At 46.1% G+C, this 8610-nt stretch overlaps 1 protein-coding gene across 4 annotated transcripts in view; it reads right to left on the reverse strand.

Moving 5' to 3' along the window:
• KCNAB2 (potassium voltage-gated channel subfamily A regulatory beta subunit 2) overlaps window positions 1-8610 on the reverse strand; it is a 107674-nt gene extending 99064 nt beyond the window's left edge. For 3 of the 4 annotated variants that reach the window (XM_028740463.2, XM_028740464.2, XM_028740460.2), the window contains exon 1: window positions 8500-8610. The gene's annotated coding sequence lies outside the window, so the exon portion shown is untranslated. The remainder of the gene's footprint in view (window positions 1-8499) is intronic. The other variant, XM_028740465.2, reaches the window with a different exon arrangement.

An 8610-nucleotide genomic window follows, 5' to 3' on the forward strand; every position in this document is an offset into this window, starting at 1 on the left:
TTTATTAAGATGGCAGGGGATACCCAGTGGTTGGAGATGATGGGAGTGGCAGTCCGATGGCATGTGGAGGGCCCCAGGTTCTCCATGCCTAAGTAGAAAACCTAAGAACAACCAGCTGAATCGGGCCTGTTGTCTACACTGGTAGCAGCTCTCTAGGGTCTTGGGCAGCGGTCTTTATTTGGAGAGGTTGAGGGTGTTGTGCATGCAAAACACAACTGAGCATTGGACCTTCCCCAACTGCCTTTGCAATTGCATTTCGCCTGCTGCTCAGGGTCTCCAGCCCTTTCACCCCAGGAGTCCCAGGCTGGAAAACCTCATTCCTCAGGCTTGGCAGAGGATCTCGGAGGACGCCCTCTGCGCTGCTCAAAGGCTACGGGAGCCTCTCGTTCTTATGCTGCCTGACAGCCAGCTGCCAGCCTTTTCAGCTATTCATTTCTTGAAATATATATTTAATCAGAGGCACCACGGTCCTTTAATTTGCTCAGCCGGGGAGAGAGAGAGTGTCCTTGCCTGCGGGGAAATCTTTCAGTGAGTTCACAGTGACTCAAGCACTTCTTCACGGAGGCAGCCGGCCGGCTGCTGTCGCCCAGAGACAAAAGCCTTCAAAAGTGCTCACGTCTTTGCCAAACACCAGAACCTCGGATAATTTGCCAGTTCTGAGGGTGAAAGAGCTCTCTTCCTTTCCACAACCCTTTGCCTACTCTGCATTTCTCCAGCTGATAAGGGGTGGGGGAGAAAGGAGGGTCCCCCCCCCCCCCTGCACACAGGCAATAAGATGGCATTGGTGGTGGCAGTTATAGAGACATAGCTTGCTAAGACACTAGGCAGGATTAGATGGGAGAGATTCTGCACCCATGCAAATGGACTCGAAGGGGTTAAAGAATGTTTTTGTTTTTTTAAAAAAGGTGTGGTGAGGCTGACTTGGGAGTAAAACCCATGGTTGCCAAATGAAACTGAATGGCAGTAGAGCCAAGATGGATAAATGTAAGACCTTCTTCCTGCAAGGTGTAACTAACTTATGAACTCACCTGGGAAGGTAAGCCCATCTAGGAGAAGGAAAACTCTGATCCTAAACCTCCGCTGCCTTGTGGAACATCTTTGGGAGAAGAAAAAGCTATGGGGTGAAGCCTACACAAATCCAGAGTGGAGTCCCTAAGAGGGTTGGATGGCGCCTTGTACGCCTCCTTCCGGCAACTCCTGCAGCCAAGCTGGCAACCAGATATATTGCTTGGCTCTCCTTTGGACCACATCAATGAGGCCAAGAGGGGGGGTTGTCATCTGGGCAGCCCAGGACCTCCATACACATTGCCTAGACTTGCGCCCAAGGGATTTCACCTTGGTGCTGCTAAGACAGTGGTTTGACCTGACTGCTGGAAGAGCACTCCATTGTCTCTTGAGACAGATAGATATCAACAACAACTCACTGCCACATGACATAATAGCTACTAGCTTAGATTTGCTTGTTTATTTCAACAAATTAAGCTAGTAGGATTACAAGAAGTTTTGTAAGGAGGAATATATGAAATATTGCAAAGAAGAGAAAGAGAGATATTAGTTATGATATTTAAATGTAATAGTGAAAGTAAGAAATGTAAATTAAATGGAAAAGATTAGAAAATTTTCAGATGTGATTGATGGAAGTCAAAAAAATTGTATAAGATATAAAAGTATGTTTAATAATTGTTGAAAATGAGATGTTAAAAAACTAATAAAAAATATTTTAAAAGATTTGCTTGTTTATTTAGTCTATTTACATCCCACCCTTCCTCCAATGGAGCCCAAGGCAGCAATCCCATTCAAAACATAATTATGTATATATGTTGCCTATAAATGATTATGATAAAATAAAAACCTCAGGGGATGGGTGTATCCTTACCCATTAGACATTATAATCAAGCGTAATTTCCATATTCACAAGCAAAACAGACACTAAACATCTGATGCCAGAGACAAACCTTCCAACTTGGCCATGCCAAAGGCTTTCTGTCCGGCATCTGGTTCTGGGTTTCAGCTCATGCAGGACCTCAAATCACCTTCCTTGCTATGTCTCGCCTTTGAAATGCGTGCAAGAAAAGATATTGCAAGGAGCTGATTTAGGCCATGTTGCACTGGACTCTGCACCAGAGCACCCCTTCCCTGAAAAACAGTTTTATTTATTTACTTATTTGGTATTTTAGATTTCCTTACAGTGGTGCCCCGCAAGACGAATGCCTCGCAAGACGAAAAACTCACTAGACGAAAGGGTTTTCCGTTTTTTGAGTCGTTCCGCAAGACGAATTTCCCTATGGGCTTGCTTCGCAAGACGAAACGTCTTGCGAGTTCTTGCGAGTTTGTTTCCTTTTTCTTAAAGCCGCTAATAGCCGCTAAGCCGCTAATAGCCGTGCTTCACAAGACGAAGAGACTCGCGAAACGGATTAATTTCGTCTTGCGAGGCACCACTGTATTTGCTATTTTAGTAGATGATACTCAGCTTTTCTCAATCCGCAGCAAAGTCAAAGCCACTTGCAAATTAATGACAGGAAAACACAACCGGCAGCACAAAGGGCAGAGCAGTTCTTTAGGTTACATCACATCATTGCATGACTAAGAAACAGAACCCAGCACAGGAGTGAGCAGAGTTAAATCCTAATAAACAAACAAACACACTCCTTGGCATCAAGTCAAACCATTGGCCCACCCTCCCCAGTACTGTCTGTTTTGACTGGCAGGTAGGGGACCACCTACACCCTACATGTCAAACACTCTTGCAACACTCTTGCACACAATCATGACTTCCCCCTCAAAGAATCCTGGGAACTGAAGTTTGCTAAGGGTGCTGGGGATTGTATTCTGTTACAGTTCTTTGGACTGCTGAAGTGGTACGAATGTGCTTTAAATGCATCACCTAACTCTTCAAGATCTGAGGCAAGGAGCTTTCAGACTATGAACTGAGAATGCTTATGTATTCCCTGTTCATTTATCTGCAATATCCTGTCTCTTTTCTATTTTTTTAAAAAAATATTTCATAGAACCATAGAATTGTAGAGATGGAAGGGACCCAAAGCCCCATCCAGTCCAACCTTCTTGCAGTTATTTATTTTAATTTAAAAAAGATGGTGTCACAGGCTACCCATGTTAGCCTGTTACAGCAAAACCCACAAAGGACTGTATCCAAAGGACTGTCCTACTCAGAGTAGATCCACTGAAATTAATGAACATGATTAACCCAGGTCCCTTGATTTCTATAGATTCGCTCTGAATAAAGATTAGTTGATACAACCCAAACAGTCTTGTGCCATCTAAGCAAAATAAGGCTTGCATCCAGCTAAGTCCTATTGAGAGAAGACTCGTGGAAATTAATGAACCTAAGTGAGTGGCCATCTGCTCATCTCTGTCCTATACAATTCTCAGTATTTCAGCTATCTGCTCATTGTTATGGGAGAACACTCAAGTTCTGACACTCCGTTAAAAAAAAAAGAAAAATGCATTCATTAATTGCATGCTGGAACATAGCAGGCTAAGAGAAACAAATTAAATTATTAAAGGCTCACATAAGTCCAAAGCTGTCATATGCTCCATCCACATCTCTGCATGGTTTACTACTCAGGCTGCAACTCTTCCTTTGCCCCCATGCTGGGGGTGAGGGTGAATCTGCTTCTCTTCTGCAGGACATGTGACTGAATGATCCAGCTATTCCCCTGATGCGGAGATGCAGCAGAATTATCCACCCTCACGGGTGTGTGTGTCTCTGTGTGCCTGCTTCCTCTCTGCACGAGTCACCGCTCTGGGCTTGCTTGCTTCTAGCCAAAAGGCATTTCCAGATCAGTGACTCGTGCAGAAAAACAGGAGGCAGGCTCATGTGAGGTTGGGTATTTCTCTCTCTCTCTCAGCAAAACCTTCAGGGGTGCAGAAGGAAGGGGTGCCTCCCCTTTTAATTCAGGAAACGGCAGGCATCGGTTGCATCAAGATTGGCCAACACTGCATTGCTTAATAGAAATTAGCCAAGCCAATGCATCTTTTAAGACTGTAAATGCAACACCTCAACATTCCAGGAGCTCCTGTCCTGTCACTCCCTTGGCCTTCTTCGTCTTTTGGGGCATGCATGGATAGCTCAATCAGTAGAGCACGAGACTCTTAATCTCAGAGTCATGGGTTTGAGCCCCATGCTGGGCAAAATATTCCTGCATTGCAGGGGGTTGGGCCAAATGGCCCCTGTGGTCCCTTCCAACTCTACATTTTATGATCACGGTAAATTCCACCACCATTACCACCTCCTCTTGCACGACACACATTCCTAAATTATTCAAGTGATCCCCCAAGAGCGTACCCTGATGTGACAGCGGCAGCAGCAGCAGCAGCATCCAACTGACACAGGCGGTGCCAACCAGAAAACGCAAAACCAGCCGCTTCCTGCCATGCATTAGCAATGTTGGAGGTTGCTGAAGTCAGAGTCGGGGAGGAGGTGAAAAGCTTGGTATGTTAGGCAGGAAGTTGAGTAAGAATGAGGTGGGTGGGGGAACTCAGCCTTGTAGTTTTCAGGAAGGGGTTATGGGCAAAGCAAGCCAGAAAGCACAGATTATGGGGATGGAGGAGAAGGAGCCTCTTGGCAAATATTTCTATGCACAGCAACATCTTTGTGATTCAGTTTTCATGGCACAGAACATGCAAAGTAAAACGATGACTCACCCACCTGCTCACGTATTTTTATTAGCATGAATGGCTGGTTTTAAAGATTTCATTTTTAAAAAGAAAAACATGGTTGCCTGGGGGCACTTGTTAACTCACCATAGGCGATTAGGCAGGTGATGGTTTACAAACCTGCCTAGAGCTGCTCTCTAGATTGGGTTATTTTGCCTTCAGACATGAGGTTGAATATGTACCCAAGCAGCCCTGCAGCCTAACGCTCGTTTCCCCCCTGTCTGTAACAGAGCAATTCCTCTATGAGGAAAGATTACAACACTCTGGTCAGAAAAAGTAGAGGGGCATGTACAAAATAATCTGTAGGAGAAAGCAGATAGAGATAAACTTCTCCCGTTATCTCAGTACTAGGTGCTGGGGGCATCCAAATGAAGCTGAATGTCTGAAGATTCAGGATGGGAAAAAGGAAGGTCTTCTTCACGTCGCATGTAATTAAATTATGGAATTTCCTAGCACAAGTGGTAACGATGGCTGCCAACTGAGACAGCTTTAAAAGGGGATTAGAGGAACACACCAAGGAGGATAAGGCTGTCAGTCACAATGGCTGCATGTAGCCTCCAGTATCAGAGAAGGTACAGGCCTCTGAATACCAGTTGGTGAGGAGTGCTGTTGAACTTGTAACCAGCTTGTGGGCTTCCCATTGAGGCATCTGGCTTACCACTGTGAGAACAGGACATTAAGGGCTAGATGAGCCTATGGTCTGATCCAGCTGTTGAAATATTGATGGGAAGGTCTTTGGGGCAGGGACTTGTTTACGGCATGCTGAGAGGCGTCACACACACTGAAGGAGGCTCGTGTGGCAAGGGGATGGCAGACCCTACAATTAGCAGGTGAAGTCTTCTTGGTGGTACTGCCACCAGGGCCTGCCTGGTTGGCACTGACCCATGGCAGGGCCTTTTCAGTGGTGATTCCTCGTCTGTAGAATGTCCTCCCTGGTGAGGCGCACCTGCCTCCATCACTACTGTACTATCTTTTCATTATTAGCCAGGCATTAGGTGGCTGAAGAAATACCATAGAATCATATATCGTTCCAGGCAACCCTGTGATCATGGGGCGAAACAATGCTTCTAATTGAAATTGCTCTTAGAAAGCTTTTAACTGTAACTGCTTTCAGGTGTTTCAAAGTTTTAATTGTTTTTAGAATCTTTTGATCTGTTTTAGAAAGCTTTCGTTTTGCTTTTTACATTGTATATCTGTTTGTCGCCCTGGGGTCCTTGGGAAGGAAGGGTGGGATATAAACAAGCAAATAAATATAAAGAAATAGGGTAACTATTATGATGCCTTAAAAACAAACAAAAACAACTCAGTTGTTGCAGGCCTAGCCAGATTCCCCTCGGTTGCTTCTTGCACTGCTCCAGAAATGCTCCTCTGTTTACATCTTCTCCATGTTGGGAAAGGGCCGTAGCTCCGTAGTAGAGACTCTGCTTTGCATGCAAAAAGTCCCAGGTTCAATCCCCAATGGCACCTGCAGGTAGGGCTGGGAGAGACTTCCTGCCTGAAACCCTGGACAGCCATTGCTGCCAGTCAGTGTAGACAATACTGATGGAGATAGTGGTCTGACTCAGTATTAGGCAACTTCCTATGATGTGAGTTACCAAGATGGGTTGGGGAAAGGCAGTGCACAATAGCAGATGGCTGAAGCAGCAAAAAGAACAGGCTCACCGTGGCTGAAGCTTCTGTGAGAGAGCTCATGGAAGCTACAAGCAATGGGCAAGCCTCAGAAGGGCCACTGGACTTCTCGCTCAGCCACCTTCAAATTTCCGAATCCTCCGCCAGCTAGGAAAAGATGCCAGACTCTATATTCACGCACAGAGGTATATCCTGGAGAGCACCTCTCGAGTTATTATAGAATTGGCAGGGACCCAAAGGGTCATATAGCACAACCCCCTATTATGTTGTATTTAAAAGAAGTAACCACAATACATGTTCTTAAACATATACTGGATACCATCTTTAAGAGGTCTGGCGTTTTAATTTCGAATATATCCAAGACCCTCTGCGGACACATCGCATTTCCCCTCCTGGCATCTAAGACACACTACCTTCCAAAGGCGTTATGAAACACCGCCACACACTCTCTTTATGAACTAATACCTCCCTGCCAAGTCTGATCCACTCTGATCCATTCCGTATCTCAGCTTTCACCAACCAAGGTTGTTGATTGGGTTATCCTGCTGACACCCTATAGCACCTCTTTTGAGGGAGCTGCCAATATGCCACTGGGCACTAAATGCTAAAAGGTTCTGCTTTTAGCATTTAAAGCACTAAACAACAGCTTGGGGCCAGGTTACCCAAGGGAGCACCTCGCCCTACATATCTATGCCTGGCATCTGCACTCCTCCAATGGGGCACTACTGAGAGTAGGTCATGCTTCAGAGGTGGTGTGCTTAGCTTGCACTAGAAACTGGGTTTTTAGCGTTGCAGTCCTAGCTCTCTGGAATCAATAACCAGATAAAATTAAGGACATTGCTGAGCAGCATGATGTCTCGGCACCTTAAAGACATTTTTATTCAGGAAAGCTTTCCCTGGTGGGTGACCCAATCACTTATGGCCTATTGATTGCATATTTGCAGATATGGTTTTATGCTTCCTAGAATTTGTAAGGTACAGTTTTATTGTTTCTAGACTTTTGTAGAAATTATCTTACTGCTCTTAGTAACCTGGCCTTACGTTTTATCCTTTTTGTTATTTTGCACACCTCTTTGGGAAGCTGTTTATAAATCTGTTAAACAAACAAGTAAATCAATACCTGGCAATCCCTCAGAAGTTTTGGACTACACACCAGCTGTGGTGGCTGGGGGCTGATCGGCACTGTGGTCCAAAGCATCAGGAGGGCACCAGCTTGGCAAAAGCTGCTGTACTCCTTCGGAGGCCAACCAGATGGAACAAAGGCATTTGAGAGCAATGCTGGATGGCAATACACAAAACCATGTTTTAGGAAATAATGTTGTGGCCACTTCCAACATTTCTACTCTCTAGAGGTAAATCAAATCTGGTTGCTGTTATTTGGGCTGAGATCAAGCAAGTCACCCAGTAGCAATCTCTCTCTTTCCTTAAAATCCTTAAAAAAAGAAAACCCTAAGAAACAAAAAAACCCAACCAGGCAGCCGTCACCCCATTTAGCCACCAGGAATCCTAAAGAGGTCAGTTTACAAGCCTCTGAGATGCCGCGCCCCTACAAAGGTATTGCAGAATTGCATTCGGCTTCCTACAAGAGACAAACAGGTCGCCCACCCACCCACCATCGCACTCCCTTTGGGCGATCGGAAGGGGAAAGCAATCGCTGAGCTTCTTCGGGCATTTTCGAAAAAGAAAATGCAAGTTACGAAAACCTAGCACCCAGAGGCAAAACCGAGGAGCCAGGCTCTGGATCCCACCCTCCTCTCTGTTTTATTACCTCTGGCTGACTCTGTGCTGAGGCACTGCAGCTGGCGTTTGGGAGAAGGTGACAGATCTCAGGGGCAGATCACAACACGCGCAAACAATGACCGTGCTGCCAAGCTGCAGCATTTACAGATCTGGAAGTCTTAACAGCCAGAAAGCAAAGCAGGGGATCACAGAAGAACTCGCTGATCGCACTAGGAAAAAGAAGCAGCAGCTAAATAGCTTCTTTGTGTGGCACCCTAAATCCCAAGCACCCTCAACTTCCTGTCAAGGGCGCCTGTGCCTCCACTAAACCAGAAGCACAAAATGATCGTCCCCGGACAGACCCCACTGCAAAGCATGAAGACCGCCCCCCTTCCTCTCCACAATTGCAAACAGCCTCCCCCCTCACCGTGCACAGACCCCCCCCAGTGCACCCGCCCATTGAGTCCCCCGCACCTGCAAGAACAACAGCAGCAGCAGCAGCTCAGCAGCAGCAAAGGCACCTCCGCCAGCTTACACCATCTTCGTCCTCGTGGAAGAGGAACTCGCCCCCGGAGCTCCTCATTG

The sequence above is a fragment of the Podarcis muralis genome, chromosome 7 (genome assembly GCF_964188315.1).
Source record: "Podarcis muralis chromosome 7, rPodMur119.hap1.1, whole genome shotgun sequence".
Taxonomy (NCBI): Eukaryota; Metazoa; Chordata; class Lepidosauria; order Squamata; family Lacertidae; genus Podarcis; species Podarcis muralis.